This window comes from Rhipicephalus sanguineus, chromosome 2, assembly GCF_013339695.2.
Source record: "Rhipicephalus sanguineus isolate Rsan-2018 chromosome 2, BIME_Rsan_1.4, whole genome shotgun sequence".
In the NCBI taxonomy this organism is placed as follows: Eukaryota; Metazoa; Arthropoda; class Arachnida; order Ixodida; family Ixodidae; genus Rhipicephalus; species Rhipicephalus sanguineus.
The window spans coordinates 78761252-78782638 of record NC_051177.1 but is presented as its reverse complement, the minus strand read 5'-3'; the positions used below and the strand labels follow the sequence as shown (position 1 = coordinate 78782638).

The 21387-nt window shown below is 43.2% G+C and overlaps 1 long non-coding RNA gene across 1 annotated transcript; it reads left to right on the top strand.

The window, feature by feature from the left end:
* Positions 1 to 8555: 8555 nt before the first annotated feature.
* On the top strand, positions 8556 to 21187 carry LOC125757175 (uncharacterized). The gene is made up of 5 exons (XR_007415106.1): positions 8556 to 8683; positions 9536 to 9664; positions 11368 to 11507; positions 13834 to 13934; positions 21064 to 21187. It is a non-coding gene; the product is annotated as an uncharacterized LOC125757175 (long non-coding RNA).
* Positions 21188 to 21387: the final 200 nt, after the last annotated feature.

The window sequence follows — 21387 nt, the reverse complement described above, 5'->3', positions numbered from 1 at the left end:
GCGCAGGTTGTAGGGCGGAGCAAGGCGACGGAGAGCCAATGCCCAGCCCGCCGAGCCAAGTGGTATACGTTGTTATGACGTCAGCTCTCCCTCGGTAAGAGCGAGATGGTGGGGGCAATCTTAACTCATTTAAACTAGCTAAGCGTGCTGTACTTTGCCTAGCTTTGTATACTTTGTCGCTCCATCAATGAGGCCTCCCATCAGCTCCACTGTCCCTTGGTCTTTACGAGGTTAGTCAGTCATGCCACGCATCATTTTTTCCTCAGATTAATTTAGAGGTGCGCCGATAGTACAACGCGTCAATCCCACCGCCCTAACTCAGCATCACTGTTCTTAAACACGGCTATGAAAACACAGGGATATAAAGTAGTCCGAAGTACACCACTACTTTGCGATCGGGACGTTTGTAAACCTTCAGATACGCTATAATTAGGCTCCGTGTTTTCGGATAAATCCGAAAATCCGATAAACACTGTATAACTTTTGACAATTCGAATTTATCCGATAAATTTCGATTTTAAAAGGCATGTTACGTTCCAAGGTCATTTTGAAAGCTCAGAATCATCATCGAAAGAGCGCACCTCCATCGCGCGCAGCCTCATAAGCATGCCTGCGTCCTATTACACAAGCCTTAGGGTTGTAATACAAACAACGTAGGTGTTTTGCATTCAGGTATTTTCTTGCACATGTGTTTTGTGTGCATTCAAACCTACACAACATCTAAAATATTGTCACGGGGTCGTGACGTCGACGAAGGCAGCGTCGGCGTGCCCAAGAGGAAACTCTTTATTTTGGCCGAACATGTGGCCGCAAGCGGAAAGTCAAACTACGGCAATACACACTGTACCTGATCGGCGAACCGAGCGCCCGGCCGTCGATACACTGAACCTGCGGCAGATGCGTCGGGATTTAATACATGCGCCATCGAACATTCGAGCCTTATTGCTGGTGGTACGCAAGCTTTGGAATAATCTTGACTGTTCACGTCATGTGCAGATCTTAACAAATGATCTACTAAATCTGGAACGTTCCCAGATATTGTGGCGTGGCTTGCGCAAGGCAGTAGCGACATGTGCGAGGGGCGGTAACGTAAAACAAGACAGAAAGGAGCGCGCGGACAATATACTTGTGTTTCGCATCTTTTTCTGTTCAGGTTTCATTTCATCTAAGATTTCGGAGTATTGAGCATAATAATAATAGTATATCCTTTATTTTTCCTGAGACGATGAGGAGGCTGGGAGAAAAAGCTGAGAAGTAGCTTGACTAGCTCTGCCCCCTACCCTCTCCCCCCTCCCCCGAAAGTCACTTTGTCGAGTTAACAGTGCACATTAACAGCCTTATTAACAGGTAAGTGAACAAGAAGTGAGAAAAAATGAAAGGATATAGAAACCAGCTATCAGCACAGTACAGCGCATTTTGGTTGGAAATAATATATTAAGACAATTGCAACACTATAATGCAAATTGAATACCAATTTTCGAGAATTGGACATTTACGTGAAATAGCTCCGATAACGCCGAATTTCCTCCGAAAAAATAACTCCTAAGCACACCCTCCGTATATCAAAAAAAAAAAAAACTCCGAGAATATGGGGCCCTAGTTATTGTAACATCACGTAATCTTAAAATTGACATAACACATTTCTTAGAATTGAAGCTATCTGTGCTGTTCGCAAAATTTGTTTAAAAGTGTCATTTTCAATTATAGCAGATATGGTCGGTGGTTATACGCAGGTCTTTTTACTGCAACGAAACAACCTTCCTTGCTCAATGTCACTCACGGGGAAAACGACACCAAATAAACCTGACGTAATAAAGAAGGAATACACGTGTCCGAATGGCTGAAAGAAACATAAAACCAGCACAATTTTCAGGCACTTTCGGGTCTTACCCATACTGGACAGCTTGTAGACAGCCCGATGTCTCCTCGATATGTCCTTTCTCTCAATGTGCTGCCACTTTCACATTGTGCTCGTCTGCCAGATAGAAGCGGATGCAAAGCGAACGCTCGCCCCGATAGAGAATACGGTTGCGCTCTTTGTTGCAAATGCCCTTTTCCAGAATCGCTCAGCACAGAACCGCCGCATTTCCCCGACATGTCCGCGAGCAGAGAAATGCACCGTTCTAGATTCGTGCACAAATGTCACCGACTCCTTCGAATAATGCGGCTTCGCTGTCGGTTCCTTTTATTCGAAGAGAACGTGACAGAAGAGCATCGAATGTGCTTGCGAAAGAAACGAACACGCTACCATGAGGTTAATAGTTTTTCGTGTGTTGGCCCCTTCGGGCTGCCCAATTGTCCTTTATGTTTTCTCACGCAACCTTGCTGCTAGCTTTTAAAAATTATTTTACGACACCTGTAATCTTCCTTGTGTCCTCGTTTGGTTGATGTTTGTAGCGGTTCATTCTGAAATGCAGCGACCCTACCGCTGTTACTCACTCTTCTCTTTTAATTCTTTTCTCGACATTCGCGTTTTTGCATACACTCGCACATCGCTCCACGCTAACAGAATGACCTTCTCGTTTTTCAGAGCAGGCATTGAAAAAGCGCGCTCGGAAACTATTGCCTCGCTTAGATTGATGTCGCGATTTCGAAACGGCAACTACACAACAAACAGGCATACAAGCACACACAAATAAATAGGCGGTCATCTCAGTGAACGTGGCTTCCAAAGCATTCTATTTACATGGCTAGTCGCAACTCCTATGAATGTCGTTTTTTTTTCCTTTTTCTCTCTTTCACATTGCTTCTCAGTATTCTGTCCCACCACTTTTCACGACAGGGGCAGTCGAAGGTGTCTACTGAAAAGGTTGCCGCTTTGGATTCCGAAGGCAATCATGACCAGTCAGGAGTAGAATCTATTCAGTGACGGCTTACGATAGATTTCAAGGTGCACTTGACTTTTGCCTATGTTGGGCTGTGCGTTGTTCAATTGCTTGCGACACCTGAAATTCAAGACAAAACAGCGAAGTCGATCCCGAAGACGCTCGCATTATGTGACCCTGCACTGAGCTGCCTATTGCCACTAGCTGCTGCAAGCTCCAGCGCCCTCCAGACAAAGCAAAACACAGAAACTCAGCCTAAATGGTTGGCCAAACCTTCACTACGCAGTACTTCAAGTGAAGTGCTACCTCTGACACTAACGAGCGCCGACAAGGTAGTTTCAGCGCGACGCGTGAAGCTTTCGGTTCAGCTAGAGACACGCCCAGTTGGTATGCGGAACGCCTTCGCCGTTCCCGGAGCGCTGTCTGGTATATGCATGAGCACAGGTGTAAGTTACTCTATTACTGGGGAGGGCACACCTTGGCGTTTTTCTCGCGAAAATGACGGCGCTTTGTATGAGTGCAAATCGAGTGCCAGGGTATGTGTTTGTTGATGCCATCTTAATGTGGGACAAAGAAAGAAAGAAAGTAAAGAAAGAAAGAAAGAAAGAAAGAAGAAAGAAAGAAAGAAAGAAAGAAAGAAAGAAAGAAAGAAAGGAAAAGAAAGAAAGAAAAGAAAGAAACGAAGAAAGAGAAAGCATTGCAAGCTAACGCGTATCTATTGCGCTGCCTACGAATCAATATTCTTTTACGGCGAAAGCTGTTATGAGATCATTTCACCGGCCGTTTTTGGCGCCGTAGTTGTCCGCCGCCGGCCGCCGCCGCCAACGGTGTCCGTAACCAGTATCGCTCGAAATAAGAAAAAAAAAAACGAATAAGAGAAAATTCCAGGATGGAACGGGATCGAACCTGGGCCCTGTGCGTGGGAGCCCAGTATTCAACCTCTGAGCCATGCCGCTGCTTGAAACTGCTTTGCAAAGAGGTCCTATACAGGCTTCATGTCGGGAAGGAACCACATTAGCATATGCAATATAGCGTGGGTAGTATAGTAAATAAGCACCAAGCGTCGCACAACGCCAATTCTGTAACCAGGTGTCACACAATGCTAATTGCGCAACGATTAGGTTGTTGAATGCTTCCCAACCCATACAAAGGGCTGTGCCATAATTCTTCGTCGTCATCAGGCACAGCATCGGCAAATTGCGCATAATGCCTTACATGCATTTAGCAGGTACCACGGCTCTCCGTAGAATGACGAAAAAATCACAGCATATCCACGGAGTGAATGATGATCAGTGGGCGAAGCTGCGGAGGTTGATCGGTTAAACCGTGAATCTTCCGTGAATTCTGCCCAGTACATCATCACCGACGTGAGATCGGGCGCGTTTATACTAAAGGTTCGATGAGTTATGACGACTCTGCAGCGCACTTTAATTTTACATGTACGCTGTGAATTTTCATTGTTTAGAAAACCATTGCTTAGAAAACATCTGGCGTCTTTCGTTAAGGCAGCTGGCGTCTTTTCGTTTTGCTTTAGAAACATCTGGCGTTCTTTCCTTTTGCTTTTACAAAACATCTGGCGTCTTTTGTTGGTTTATTTCATCAATCAACAGCGTTTTGAACAAAATTTTTATTGTTTAATCACGCACAGGAGAAATCTCACCAGGCACTACCTTGGAGGTAAAGAATGGCTGCTAATGGGAATGAGAGACAGAAGAAGTCGGCTTTTAGCTAACGCTGCGAATTTTTGATTGTTCAACAACGCACAGGAAAAATCTCCCACCGGCCCACCTTGCAGGTCAAAGCGTAAGACTGGTTACATACTACGCTACGAAGGGACGAACGGGTGCCCCTATAAGGAGCTTCGCCCCTAAAATGGCACAGTGCCTGCTGCCCTACTTCTCAAAAATTACAATGATTTATAGCGTAGTGGGTTCCTCGCAAGTGCACTTGTATGGTTGCCAAGGAAGCCCACTAAGCCGCATGATCCATTTCTTCGGGTATCAGTAAAATTCTTCGCCCCCCCCCCCCGTCTCTCTCCCACGTCAACGTATGTTATACCTCATGACGGGTGAGGGAAATAGCGACCGCGCGTCACCCAATGCAAATTACATAAGTGGTGGGCCATTTAAAGCTTCCAACCCCTTACAAAGGGCTGAGCCAGAATTCTTCATCGTCATGAGTCGTCGCGTCAACAAAGTGCACATAATTCCTTACAGACGTGTAGGTGGTGCCTCGCTTCTCCGGAGAATGACGAATAATGGCTTAGTAGGTGCTTCCAAACTTCACAAAAATTGTGATTTATGGCGTAGTGCGTACTTTCTAGTGTACTTGTACACTGCAAAAACTGTCCTTTAGATTCCTTCAGATCCACGAACAAGATCTACGTAGAACTTACAGATGGCTCTCATTATATGGAAATAGGGAGTACATATTCGTAACTGCCAACGGACAGATTGCTTTATTTTCATTTAGGGAGAGAGTGTTTTAGAGTCCTAAAGAAAAAGAAAGTCCTAAAAGTCCTAAAGTCGAAAAGTCTTAAAGTTGACTGCGCTGTTAAGTTATTTTCCAACCAAAGACCGTCACGTGGCTTCTTTTCTTGCGATAGCAATTATATCGGCACTCTCGACGGGTTTTTGTCGTCGCCGTCATGTTCAGTATAAAGTCCAAATTGATAACATCCCACCGCGCATCGTAGGTTCTACCCGTGAGTAAAAGCTCGCGAGCAGCGGCGACGATAGCGGCTGATGCAGAGATCAAACGAGCTGGCCTATCTGCGTCACTCGGAGGGCGCATGCGATAACATCCCCCCGCGTGTTAGACCTGCCGTCGATGCTGCTCAAGCAGAAACGAAACGCCCCGCCCGTCTTGAATGAGCATGGAGGGATGCGAGGGGGGGGGGGTGCTTGAGCAGCAACTGCGAACTTTGATCCTAAAAGCGCGTTCACGATCGCTTGCGCGCTCGCTATCTCGCAGGCATCAGCAAACGGCTCGTATACTCTTTTACGCGCGCTCTCAACGCGAAGAGACTGCGAAAAGCGCACCTCTCCCTGGAGCAGCCGTATTCTCTTACACCAACGTTTTGTATAGTTACGCGAGATCGGATCCAAAACAGTTAGCTGCCAGCCTTCCTTCGTATAACATTACAATTTGTTGCCTTTGCATTCATTGCTTCGCGCTTGCGGTGAAACTGTGATCTTTTTTTCTTCAGACACGATGCGTTTACAGAAGGCCTGGGGAGCGTGAAACCACCACTGTTCTCTATGTGAGCGGTTTAAATTTTTAACCTTTTTTTCAGGTCAACCGAGAGTGGTTAAATTTGTTGCTTTGTGCATGTTACCCTCGCGAGCAACGAGGGTAGACAATATTTTGCTGCCGTCCTGACATACTGGCAGACTGTCTGCGTCTGTTTGCCGCGAAGTAGGCGTGTGCGAATATTCGAGCACTAGGAATGTTCGAAGGAATATTATAGTATTCGAATTCACTTCGACACGAATTTAAGGTTCCGAAATTTCAAAGTATTCATAATGAACGAATAGGCGTATATTGGATGGCATGTAACCCACCTGTGAAGGTGGTTTCACTGCAGCCTGAAAATGCAATGCCGTGAAAGCACCTAACCAACAAAATTGCGCAATGCCGCGAAGCCCCACTTCAAGGTTAAATTAACATATTACTCCGACATAGATTAATCATTTTCAGGGCCGTAACCAGAAATCTTTTTCGGGGGGGAGGGGGGGGTTCAACCATACTTTATGTATGTTCGTGCGTGTGTTTGTATGTGTGCGTGAATATATGCGCAAGCAAAATTGAAAAATTTCGAGGGGGGGGGGGGTTGAAACCCCCAACCCTCTTCTTGGCTACGCCCCTGATCATTTTTTAAGTTTAAAAGCTTGTTATACGGGCTTATATGTTATATGTATAGTAACTTTATAGTGTGACGTATTTGATCGGTTATAACTTGCATCTTACTGAAATTGAAATTCTGCTACTATTTGATGCTACTAAACGCCACTAAACGTAGCGTTTAGTAGCGTAGCGCTTAGTTTAGTAGCGTTTACTTGCAGCAAAAAGAATGACAGTCGCACATGCCTCGTTCCAATTAAAAAAAAACGCTGTGCAGGTTAGTTGGGCCTCGACAATATTTATGCTAATTTTTTTTATATAAGGTGTGATGCATACTATTCGAACTATTCGATTCAAAATTATTCAAGGTAATCAGTGTTCGCTTCGAGCCTAAAATAAATTTGCTTTTCGGACATCCCTACCGCGAAGGCTTCTGTGCGGCGTTCCACGGTGCCTAATAGACAAGGACACAAGGAACATGCGGCGCTGCTTCGTATTGGTGAAAAGCGTCCCTTTATGAAAGCCTCCTTTCGGGACTGTGGCACGGGAGTACAAACCGGTTCGCTGCAGCGGCGGCGGCCTGCGCATCAGCTTCTCTGCAGTGCACTATTGCTAGCGGCGTTTTGAAAACAGATGAGCAACTCCGCCACATAAAAGTAACATTTACAGTAACTCTAGGGTGCAGTAAAGCTTTAGGGTGCAGGCGCTCGCAGCGACCCGTAGCGGCTGCCGCTACGGTCGTCGAAAATTAAAGGGGGTAGGGGGTAAGGGCACCGGTACCCTGTTCCTCTTAGATCCGACCCTGGAATTTTCGTGGTTGTTGCAATTTCATTCCGAGCTGCGTCTTGAGAGGTTCGTAAATGCTCGCGTGCGACTGCAAATCTTTCTAGCCTCTCCAACGCAACATGCCTGAAAAGAAAAAGACAACCTGTTCCATGACGTTATGCAAAAGAACTCGTGCAATGAAAAGGCATCGATTCTCATTCAGAGCTTCTACGGATCCAGTATGCCTGCAAGAGTGGGCGTGAAACATCAAGGGAGGCCCCTCATGTGTACATAAATTTCATTTGACTGTTCGCTGATTCTTACTTTTAATTAATTATTTTTCTTTTTTATATGCACCTATCTTTTCCTTTCACTGTTTACATTCTGCGCGAAAATATCTGTCTTTGCGTCTGTTCATTTTATTTTTGTTCTTGATGTAACCGCTATAATTGTCAATGAATATTTCAATCATTGTACTCAAACATTACTGCGTGAAAAAGAATGTTAATCAACTGGAACGGAAACCCCGAATCTCCTACATGTTTGTTCTCTACGCCAGCATGTGCCGTTCAGAAGAAGCTAATCTGCCCGCATAGTCTCCAGAGTTTTCTTTTCTTCGTTTTACAGTTTATCAGCGCCATGTGTGGCCTACACGACGAGCTTATACCGCAACAAAAAGCTTGGCTTCAACGGGAAACTCGACAGAGCGCAGGCTCACACGCGCGAAAGCACGCCAGCGAGCGGCAGCGCCGTCTGCACGCTGGATCGCGCAATCTTTCCACCTAGCAGGCGCGCTCACGACACTAAGGAGACCTTCCTAGCCCGTATAGTTCTGCGTTCGTGTGATCGTCGTGCCGAGTTCTGTTTGTGCGGTCGACTTTTAACGCGCTGCCTCGCATTGTGTGTATTGTGTGTTGTATTTCGTGGTTACTGACGTAAGCGCAACTATACGCGGTACCAGGCAAATAGTCACCAGATGCCGACCGTGCGACTTGAATCTCTGCGACTGCTTTGTTCGGTGTGACCGACGGACGCGATTCATAGTTTTGAAGAACACCTTCTTCAAATGTTTCCGCACGTCAGTGAGTAGCAGCGCCGCAATCCTTTGTCGCCGACGCGTTCTGTCGCCCTGGAAAATGCTTTGACGCTCGGGGACGGCCGGTAGCTCGGCGATTCCTCGCTTGGCGCACCATTGGAAACCGGCGGTCATCTAGCAGTGTACGCTGCCAGCGTATTTTTTATTGCCAGAGGTAAGTGAACGTTACGCTTCGTACATTATGAGTTATTGTTATTGTAGTACGCCTTGTCGCCAAAGAAAATCGCATAACGTGTTGGTAGTGTATGGTTGTAGTTGTGAGGATTCTGCTCGCGCATGACATTTGTCAAGAACGTAGTCGGTAGTGTTATAAAGTTTTGGTAATTAGCTCGCTTGCACGCACTGCCCTACGCTAATATTTGCTGAAAGGAGACAACATTTTTGTCAGGCTCACCATTGTCATGGGTTTTATGCATGTCTCTTGACAAATTACTTGGAGTAACGCCGTGAAACCGAAGCTTCAACATCCATTTCGTTCGCACGAGCTCTGAAGGAATAATCATCAGCCACCGTGTGAATCGTGAATCGGTACAGTGGGAGAAATATAGTGTATTTAGGGATGTTTTCTTTAGGCGTGCATTTTATTTGTCATTATGTAACGTGACCCTCAAAAGCGTTAGGTTAGCATTCTTGGACATTGCTTATCATCATTCAAGCAATAGATAACATAGATTTGCTAAAAATGCAATTTCTGCAGCATGACATTGTATTTTGTTCAATTGGTTTGCCCCATTTTTATCCTTTATGCACGTTCACCTAATTTGACAAGCCGTACTTTCAGCTGAATTTTCAATTGCTTTTAGCACTATATGTGCGTCCGTGTATTGAAGTCCCACCTCTCATCGCATAATAATAGCTTGTGAAGAACGACGCTTGTCTTGAATTAGCCATTTATCAGAGCTCTTCCTCCCTCCTCAAAGGGCAAGGTGCTGCTGGCACACCTGGTTCGGCTTTTCTTAACCTTTTTTTTTTTTTGAATGCTGAAGTTTTTTGCAACGTACTGCAGGTAGCAAACAGCAGTGCCTCGACAAACAGTGGAGTGCTGACCATGCAGTCCAGAAGGTGGCTGAGGCAAGTATGCTATAGGAGGTGCTTATTCAGGCAGAAGAAATAAGCATCTGTAGCCAACGTAAAGGTAATGTACAAAGTTCCATTTAATGAAGAAGAATCTTGTTTTGAGCTAGTCATGTCGAAGGGAAACAATGAGCGCTAGATAAATGAGATGGAAATGCAGAGTAACAATGTTATGTATGCCAGCAACCAACTTAAGTTTATTCATGCAAAAGGGTTATTTCCAACTGGTTCATTTAGGGGAAGAGCCCACAGTTTCCACGAATGGGCATACCTGGTAGCCGTTGCACAACCTGTTACTGTGTTTTCGCACTCATTATTATGTGCCACTTACTCTTGTGACGTTCCACCAAGGTGAAATTACTTCACATAAACAGCAGCGAGAAGGCTCTTGCTAGCCAGTTCAATTAAGACAGCGTTACCGTAGCTTTTAGTTCCAGTAAACCAGCTAAGCTGTATAGAAGAGCGTACTTCATGTTTGTCACCATGGACAGTGCATTTTGCCTGGGAACATTGCTTAGTTTTGCAAAGGAAAAATGTTGCCTTTCTGTAAAACGTGGTACTGGGAAATGGCATTGTGCCAAAAATATTAGGTTTATGACTTCTTGCAGCACGCATTGTTGTACAGGGATGTTAGCGTTTTCATAAATGCAATGCATGGTGCTTGAAGAATATAGCGGCCCACTTTAAATTTATAACTTCATGATTTCAGTATCTGGGACAGACTTTACTGTATACGGTTTGTTTCTGGAAAGCTTCAACCTATCTTGCAATTCTTCAAGGCCAATACTGAATTTGCTGTGTACATTTGGCTGCACATTCTCATCACTTATGCTAAACAACAGGCTTGAGTGATGTGTGGAATTCCTGTCAATCAATTTTATTGATTACCTCGGACGATCTACTCTGCTTCCCACAGTATTGGGTGCTTTGTGTGCATGTGCTATGCATGCTAGAAATGAAAACAGGGAATGCAGCTGGCAGCATCAACGAGTACAATGCCCATAGGCTATTATGAGGTGCGAAATGTTGCCACTGCTAGAATTTACATTATGTGTGCATGGTACAGCTGATTGTGTAATTTAGCACTTTCCAGCTACTTACGCAGTTGGAGCAGATGTCGATCATGTTTATTGTGGTATGGCACGGCCACCAAGTTCGTGCATTCTGCATACCAGGAAACCTGACACAAAGCAACGTATTGCTGTGATGGCAGCTAGTGAGAACGAATGAGTTTGTCTTCTCTGTACATTTGTCAATATCATTACACAGGCTTGTTAAGTGCATTCAAGCGGCTTTAGCAATGCACTTGCAGCTACAGAGCCAGTAAGGCAGCCAATTTCATCATCAGAGTTCACTCTGCAAATCCCACTTTCCATAAAGGGCATTGTTTTGTGATAGCTTAAGGTCAAAACTTGCTCAATTAAACACTTCTTGGTGTCTGACATTACATGAATTATGATAATTGTTATATCTCATGTGAAATTATGCCATTGTTTTTTTTTCATATTCTTACTTTGCATACACACTTTACGACTGCACCCTCCCCAACCGAATCTTTACTAGTGCTACATTCTGTTATGGGTGAAAACAATTATTGAACTAAAAACCAGGCCAAGGAAAGCAGTATGATGCCCTGTAATGTAGGAGGATGCCGCTATTGCAGTGTTTAGTCTAGAGCTGAATTTAATGAGAAAGGGCAGCAATGTAGGTCATCTGTGGATATTTGCAGACCATAATTGTGTTGTGGTCATTTTGTTATCGCAGGAAGCATCTTCAAAAAGCAGTGCTACAAGGATGTGAGCAGCAGTTTCCCTTCAACGAACGGGTCAAGTTCATGGAAGCCACGTGCCTGCTGCTTCTGGCCTACACAAACATGCAGCCACCATAGTAAAGTTCTTGCAAAGGTGCGAGACATCCCTATGCTGCATGGATTGAGCATGTTAATTGCCTGTTTTTTATAGCTTATAGTAATATGTCTACAAGTGTACTTCCTTCTAGTGTATATTTACATTCTCTTAAAGGGCCAGTCAGCAAGCTCCGACTTCTTTTTTTTACACCTCCCAAACAAGCTCGCTAATTCGTACAGAGGGCCGCAGGAATCACATTGTCCGAATGTCAGACACTCCACTTCTAAAAACAATAACCGCACCTCCTCTTCAGCGCTTGACCAGTCCTCTTTGCTAGCGAAGTGGTGTAATGTTGCCTATGAGCAACATTAAGTAACGCTGACTGTTGAATAGTCCTCTGCAATACGAAACGGCATTTTGGCTTTGGGATGATGCAGTATCTGTGGTTGTCACAAGAGTTGCGAATTGGTTTATCTCGCCAGTGCTTTTACTGTGCTTCCTCACCGCACCGCTCTGGCACAGTGGCACATCGAGGAAGCCCCTCTTCAGGACGGTCAGGCTGAGCGAGAAACTGAAACCAGCTGGAATGTTCGTTCTATCCCCTGTGGCTTCATTATTACACCACTTAATGAAAAAATTCATGTGACAACATGTTCACGTTGTACAAGCGTGCAGTTGTCACAAATTTTAGACTCCGGGGTTGTTTAGGGGCCCTTTAGCCTTAAATTATGAAGGGTAAATTCACACGTCACGTGGTTTTCTTGCTTCATTTTTTGCAATGCTGATTTTTAAAATAGCATGTCAGCTTCTGTGAGTGGTAATTTATACATTTATCATACAAAACATCCTGCTATATTCAACAAGTGTTATTATAGATTTTTCATGGCACCAGAGCCACCTGCTTTTTGCCGTGTGGCAGCTACATGGAAGTTCATTGCTATGCTGCTTTGTTTAACTGATATCTTTTCAATCAATGCGTTTCACAGTCCAGAGTGTTTGGTGTATTTGCATCTTGATGTGTTTAATATCATACAAGTGATGGATTTTTTCTGTCTTCTAGTGTTTACTTTGCAGCTATTTCACTGTGGTTTGCAGGGGCATATCTAGACAGGAACATCAATTCTGCTAAGCTTTGGTTCGAAAAGAGACGCTGAACAGGAGTTCCTTAGGTGCATGCCCTGAGCACCAGCCCTTTGGATGACAGAAATATCTAAACTGCATAATGTCTGCAGCTCCTTGCTTAATTGCATGTCTTTCTTCAACCTACAGCTCTTTCCATAATCCTTAACATTAACCTACATTACCAAGTGAACATCCCCCGCTGCAATACAGTGGTTATAATGGTCAGCTGCTGATCTGAACTGTGCGGGTTCGATCCTTGATGGAGTGGTTGCACTTTCGGTGGAGGTGCAAATCCTAGAGGTTCCTGTGCTTTTAATTTCACGTTTACATACAGAACCCCATTGTTATTATTACATCAGCAAGTGGACAGAGTGGTAATTCTAGATTGTATACATATTTAGTATAACAGACAGCTGAGCTGGTTGGTAGGTATTCATGTTAAAAAGGCAGGGCATGCAAACATGGACACAAGAGAGAAACCAAGACACCACTAAAGCCAACTGGAAAGGTGGACAGTGGCACAAAATAAAGTAGACACAGAAACTTATCTGTGCATGCCCAGGCAAGAGGCGATACCTATCAGTCTGGCACGCGCGATAGTCTACGTGAGAGATAACTGCTCAAGCATTTGATTTCTTCTTTATGCTAGTTAATCGACGGTTGGCTCTCTTGTGCACTGCCATTATCGATATGCCAGGCCTCGACAATTGGACGCATTTCTTCATTCATGTGCTTGTACAAAACTGCATTCATCGAATTTTGGCGTGCATTTACGCTCTCAACAATGTAAAGGTAGATTAGGTGATGAGCCTCCAGTTAGTGATCTCAGCGTTTTAGGTGTCTTGACTCTCTTGTGTCCATGTTTGCATGCCCCATCTTTTTAACATGTATTCATATAGTGCGTAAGAGAAATAGGTTATCTAGTGAGTTATTTGGAAAGTAAGTTTAGGGCGAACACCAATATAGCAGTCTAAATTAAAGCGATGAATGCATCGGGCTGGATTAGGAAACAATATAATGGCGAAATATAGCCGTTTGCTCTTTGCTTATACTTGTCTCAGTTTCTTGTCTCGTATGCTTTGACAATGACCAGGTGTCGTGTTGGATGCTACCTATTGGTTATGAGCTATACATAGACAAAGCAGAGGCTGTTTGGATGCTTTCTAAACAGCTACCTCATGGGGAGAGAAAAGTTCATTTGGGTTATGTGAGGCATGCTAAAAAAAAAGTCGACTTGTTTCTGATTTTGTTTTCCTGGCAGACATTCTACACGAACTTGCCCAAAGGCGGAAGGAAGGCACGCACAGATGGACGCACAGAAATCATGGGGCTGCCGTAGAAGCTGTGAATGAGCATTAACCTGTGAGTATGTGTCTTAAACATTTTGCTGAAGCCTTTTATTTTGGCTGAACATTCTTATCGATGCTTTGTATTCCCTGATTTGTAGTGCAATATTGTTACACCCTGTTGCTTTCACAACAGAGCTCTTTAGTCTGGTACAAGGCCCAAAAAGTTCGACCTAGATGACCAAATTGCGGCAGCTAGTTGTTTCCACAATTAATGCATTAGTGTAAAAAACGCAATAGACGGAGCACAAGAAAAAGGAAGACACAAACAGTGCTGTGCTCGTGTGCTCAGTCTTCTGCACTGCTTTGTTTACGCTCTGTCAGCCAACACACACAAGCATCCATTTTAGCTTATGTAGTAGTCCAGCTCATACACTTGGTAACGTTCTCCAACGGCAGGATTACCGGATATCTGGCTTGTGAAGTCAATCTAAAGTGCATGCCTGTTCGTGTAGACTTGTGTGCATCCACCATTGAGATGGAAATGCAGCTGTGTTTTAATATTTTAGCCAGTATAGCTCGTGAATGGAATTTGGAGCTGTGACAGCAACACTTTTATAGGGGGTGAGTTACTAAATTATTGTAGACTTGTGTGCATCCACCATTGTGATGGAAATTCAGCTGTGTTTTAATATTTTAGCCAGTATAGCTCGTGAATGGAATTTGGAGCTGTGACAGCAACACTTTTAGAGGGGGCGAGTTACTAAATTATTGTGTATTTCTCGATGTTTGCATGTTATAAAAACATAGCTGGTTAAAATTAGTCCAGATTTTACGCTATTTCTTAACATATGACCTTCCGTACTGTTCGAAGGCATTGAACCATATGAAATGCTTTGTGCCTTTGTGTGTGTGCCGAAGGTTAGGAGTCATTATACTATAGATAGTTAAAAATAGGTCAGAGGTTAAAGTAAATTTTTCGCAATCAACTTCTTGTGGGCAGTTATTCAGAGCAGGGTTTTGAAGTAATTTAGCAATACAAGCAGATTAGTGCTTCATTTTAGTGTCTGACAGTGCACACTGTTTTATTTTAGTACCTATTTGGGTCATTTCACGCCAGTGTGCCAGGTCGTTTTTTGACCATTTCCAATATTTTGTAAAACTGGTGCTGTTATGTTTCAGTGTGGGAAGTAGTCATTCAAGCGTTATTTTCGGGGAAAGAATTGCATGATGCAGCAAAGACCTTTCAAACTTCGCATGCAGAAATGAAGCTGTGTCAGGCAAATTAATTGACACATGGTTATTGCGTCGAGCTATTACTACAAAGCATTTGTTTCTTTAACATAGTCACCAATCTTTCATGACTATGATAGTCGAATTTATTTTGATTTCAATTTATGCTATTTGCAGTCGTGAGGAAACATTGCAAAATGCACCATTTTTAAGTATATTGTAAAAAAGACTGAATGTTTCATGTGAAATATATTCACAGTATGCGTTCAGTGCATATACCAAGGGTTGAAAATGCTGCTGGCAAAAAGAAGCAAAAATGTCTTCAAATTGGCACTTGGAAGAAGTAGTGTTTGAACCCATATTGCGGGCTCTCTTTCACTGTGTAGCAATCCCAGCTAAAATGTTGCCTACACATCATAGTGTGCTTTCCTCGTGCGATAATTTAGACAAAGTTTTTAAGGTGTAATATTATCTTCAAGCGAAAAATAATTTTTTCAAATGAAAAATAACAAGGCTGTGGGAAGTTTCTTGGAGCTTTGCCTTCACTGCACAGCACATCATTGTTCTTGCATGGTATTTCAGACAGAAGTATTGCTTAAATCTGCAACATTTAGACTTGCACTATATGAGCACAGGGGCACCCGCGTGAATCCTGTGCCAATGTGCTGTGCAGCGAAGGTCAAGGAACGAGACTCTGTGCAGGCTAGGGATTATTCACTTCAGTAAATTTTTCCTTGCTTACAACCAAGCAGCATATATTTTTTTTAAATGGAATATAAATTGCCAGCAAAGTATACCACACAATAATGTCTTGGCGACATTTCTGTTTGGAATGCTACATAGCAAAAGCTAAGCTGCAATATGGTTCAAAAGCTATTTTTTCCGACTGTTACAGTTTGGGTGGAACGTTTCTGATTATTTTGTTTTTACAGTAGTTTTATGACAAAGTGGATATCTATTTACTTATTTATTTATTACTTGACAATACTGCTGACACCAGTAAGCAGTATTGCAAAGTGGGCTACAGTGATAAGTTACACATAAAATGATCTTGCTAAGCAAAAACAGGAGCATAACATATACAAAACAAGATAAACCAAGAACATCTATACAACCGTCTTAAGGAAAATGATAAGGGAACAGCACAAAATACAAAGGCAATGAACTTTGGAAATCAACCTTCGGTATTCCATACGAAAGAATTAGTCTTTCTTCTGATAAATGTTAACATTAGAACTTCAGCATTTTGCAGTGTTTCCTTATGGCTGAAAAAATGTAACTTGAAATGCAAATTAGTAAACTATTTTAGCCATGAAACACTGCCACCTTCAGATTAAAGAAAGAAATATTCTGCATTAAAACGGGAACAAACAGCGCTGGACACGGGACGAAGAAAGCACAATAGACGAGGGTGCTGTCGCCTTCGTCTACCTTTTTTTTCCGTCCCGTGCCCAGCGCTGTTTGTTCCCGTTGTAATCATGTACTAACCAGCCCAGTTAGGTGCTATCCTGAAATATTTTGATCTAATTGCTCAAAGCAATAACTTTGTATAAGTTATCTTGCATGACGCAGTTTCACATCTGTAGATGGATGGATGCTATGTGTGTTCCCTTTAAAGCGAAGCATTGACATGCAAGTGGCCAAGCTCAATTTTTGAATTGGCTTAATGCCTTTCCTACCTGAATTAAATTTCTTTCCTTAAAAAAAACTTATAATAGGTAGCTTATTTTTCGGCATTGTACAAAAGACCCTGCAAGTTTGTTTTTGGCTGTTCTCGCTGCTTTTCCACTACCAATCCTCCATCTGTCTTTTACTGATTTCTCTTGTGGATGTGTTCATCTTTATCAAGCTTTCTCTAAGCCTAGGGCTTCATGAGAGCTATAGTCGGTGACAACCTAAGAATAAATATAAGCTCCGCCCACGAGGCCGCATTGCTCATATTTTGCATGACTCCGCGCTACAAACGAAGTAGTTCCTAAACAATGGCAATACTTTTCACTTATATAAACCTTATTTTGCAATACAGCACTGATATTGAAATAAAGAAAGCAAAGCTAGATAAAATAAATTGTGAAGGCACGGAGTTCACCGTCAGCATAACAATATTTGTGTTGTTTAAATCGCACCCCCCGGCGCCTTAGTCTCGGAGTCTATACGAAAAAGTAATGTACATCTCAAAGGCGATGTTTCTGAGCAGTACCTAATATGGTATTAAAACAAAGAATGCCAGATTTAACATAACATTTAAAATGAAGGAATCATTATTTTACGGTTTAACAGAACAAAACAGGGACATTTATCACGTTTATTAAGGTTGTTTGTACTTTTTTGCGAAACTCTCGCCGCCAGTTTTCTTCACTGCCTGCTGTAACTATGGCAACTGTGACTCAAAGCGAAGTATGGCGAAGTGGTCTGAGATCGCCTTTGTGAATTTCGACTCTTGTGTTGCCGTAAATACCGCATTTGAGTCTCTAGTCGCCGTGCTTGTAATCGTGTTTGAGGAAGACGCCAAGGCTTCATTTGACGTCTTGCTCCATCGAAACTAAAGCATGTTGCACACATGGCGTTTAACTGTGGGGGCCATTGCGTGCGTTGCCGTTCACGCCAAGGAGGTGCACGCGGCTAAATTGGCATTGACTAAAAGCTTTACGTGGAATTGTTTCTTGCTTCGACAACTTACACTGGCACTGTCATTACGCCTTAAGCCCTTGAACGTTCAAGTTTTTAGTTAATTTATTACTTATTTATTACAAAACTACGTCACCCCAGTGGGAATTACAGCAGGGGGGCCCACTTTTGCTAGAAGAGGGGCCCCTACCTTCTATATATGTGTGTGTCTATGCGAAGGTATATATATCTATACGTAGATTGCGAAGAGGCTGTCATCAGTTGCTATAAGACAAATAGGAAAAGGATACACGCTTCTCAAAAGACAGTTTATTTGTCAACGTTTCGATCGGAGGCCGATCTTTATAAAGACAAAATTTACGAGGCTTCGATGCGCTGTTACAGCATCGTCCTCCGTGCAGGTAGAGCGAGAAAAGAAAAAGAATAATAATAAATGTAGAAATGAAAAAATCGGTAGCCAAAAGATCACACGTATACACTCGAACATATGGACACAATCAGCAAGTACATTCCTTTCGTACACTGTCAAGCCCCACCTCTCCGGCTACCCCTTCCTCATTTGTTCTTGAAGCAAAGTGAGGAGGTAAGGCTTCACAAGAAGGGATAAGCGCTTAAAAAAAGGCCTATCCACTTTAAGAGCTTCACGAGTTTAATATAAACAAATTATCACTGCGTAATACATGCACACAATACACGCGAAATGCTAAAAAATGCACGTTAGACAAAAACAAGAATTCCAAATATCGTGAAGCATGATGCAACGCCATCAAAAACAAAAGCTTTTTTTTTCATTCACTCAATAATAGTTTTAGCGGCGTCACTTCAGTTACGATCACGATCCATGCAATCGACGTGTCACAGCGAGCGCATCATTTGACGGTTCGTAAACAACGATTACCTCGCAGGGCGTTTCTCATTGCAAGGCGTTCGTTCATCGAGCGCGATACTTACGCGATGGGCACTTCAACCTAGCACATGATTCTGGGCTGGTGGAACTAAATTCCGTTGATACGACGCAACTGCGCCAATAGGGACACGTCACATAATCACAAAAGCATCAGATGACCACAATTATCTTCTTATAATGCACACACCACTGCATATTCTCCACACCTGGTTTGTTTACTTTCGCATTGTGTTGCGCTAACGGGTTATGTTGGTCGCTTTCTTTCTCTCACGCTTCGTCCGCACATACGTCGTTTATATAGGCGCACAGCACGGCGTATATCACAATAGATCACCAAGATTCCCATGTCGCGAGCTCCAAGCAGCACACACACGCGCACATGTGGCAACGCTAATGCCATGGCTTTTGCGGGCGGTAAATCGTACACAGACGCGCACATTCCGACTTCACTTCCACCTCACTGCACACGAATGAACGCGACGACAATCGCCGATGTGGTGACCCTCAGGCGATATGCTTGATGTATCCGAGCGATGGAGGGAACACACACTGTGTTGCAACTTGACGCTGCCGAAACGACGGAACGCGCTAAAGCGTTGTAAAACACTCCGAGCTGCTGCCACTTCGGTGCACTTCAAACGCGGCACAGTCACAGGCTTCTACTGCATCGGATGACGACCGGCGAGGACGATGCTGGGTAAGTGCGAATAACAGTAGGAAATAGCATCTTCTGGAAGAAACAAACACCGCAGGAAATTTGAAATGACGGATCTCGGTCTCGGTGCAGCGGTACCTCGCCTCTCGTCGCGAACGGCGCCATGTTGCATTTTTCATTGGTTCGTCTTAACCGTTACGTCAATGTAAAGATCGGCCGTAGTTGGACGCGCATAATACAAATGGACAGCGGTACGGTTTACTTTTTATTCTTAGCTTGTCACCGACTATAGTTCCCAACACGTACATGGGTGGACATTTTTACATTTATTTATAAGGTGGTCAGTCATTTCCATATCTCTCTCACAATCAGTGCATGTGACGCCTACTTACTGGATCTCACTTTATGACTGCATATTCTAAGACAAGATTAACTCGCTTCAGACATTGCACTAGCTTATCATATGCTTCCCTCCTTACTTCGTCCTTATTCTTGCGATAGTTACTCAGAGCTTTTCATTTTTAGTATTTGCTATCCATTAAATCATCTCCACCTCTCTGACATTGCACCTAACGCTTATCGTGCATAAAGTTTAATGCATGCTCTCAGCATCACGAAATTTCGTCCTGGAAATTAGCACTTGACCACAGGTATGATCTTTTTAGCAGCATGATCTTTTTCAACAGCAAAGGAGTTCGTTAAAAAACCACCTTTTATACTTAAAATGGGGATGACTAATTCCATACCTCGTTTATTAAAGTTAACCTCTTTCAATTTCCTTACGCTTGTTCTTTGTGTTGTGCTTGCCTCATGGTTTGCAGTCTTTATGGATCTGGTATAATTAAAGAGTTGAATAGCCGGTCACCTGCTTATGACACTGCAGCTTAAGTATTGCACCCACTATCATTGCCATAGTAGCATTTGGTACAGTAGAGGTTTGTAATGAATGTAACGAGATGTGCAGCTCATGAAATAATTGTTGAACAACGAATGTTGTTGGAGCTAGTGATTCAACAAGAGGACTCCTCTTTAGAGGGGCAACGAATTGCATCAAGGTTGCTGCAACAACTTAGACACATCAATTTGTTGAAACATTGGCTCCAACAACACGCTTTGTTCAATGGTTTGACATTTATTCAAGCCGCCATCTTCAGCTCAACTTTTGTCGCGTTAAGATGTACAGGATATACAACTGTCATGTTGTTTTCTGATAGAATTCAAGAGCTATTGACAGCAAGCCTTGCTTCTCAATTTAATTCTCATCCTTTACGTTTACGCTTTAATCTTTGTCATCTTCAGCCTTATTATATGTGCACTGCAGCAGTAGCCCTTCGCAGTGGTCTACAATTTGCCTCGTCTTGTGCGAGCCGATTCCATTTTATACATGCGCAATTCATTTCTTCACCCACATAACTCTCGGCTTTCTCGGCAGCATTAAGTACGAAAATTGTAACTGTTAAGACTTTTGCTTCAACATCATGACAGTAATTGAATAGAATTGGTAATGCATGTAAATAAATACTCTTGCAGTTAGAACGTAGTGCGTTTAACCCTGAGTTCTTGTGTACTATAGCAATAAGTCTTCGTGAAATCATGCTGCTTGTTCTTCATATAATTAGAACGAGTCCAGAAATATCTGCAAAATACCGTTTCTGCTTTTTTGATTTCTGAAACAGTGATGCTAAGGGAGGCCATGTGCACATGCACCATGGCAATGTTTAAATGTGTATAAATTCTGAACATTGCTGTTGCTCTAGGTGTTTTCTTTCACTTCCTTTTCAGACGTACAGAAAGGAGCGAAGTGGAGCTGTCCATGGGCCGTGCACACAGTTTCATAAGCAGGCTTGCAACACTTTTGACAAATATGTTCCTGAATACATCTGCCAAAGTGGCATTTAAAGAAGCATGTAGTAGTGTACTTCACTGTTCATTTGGCATGAAGCAGCAGGTATGCTTCCGTCATCAGCAAGTTCACACTGTACAGTGCATCTACACATGGCATGCTACCCCCACATCTACCAGCTCGGGATGTGTAGCTTGATTGTAAAATGTTTACTTTGACTTAACACAACAATTATTAACGAAATGACATGAAAGTTTTGCCAC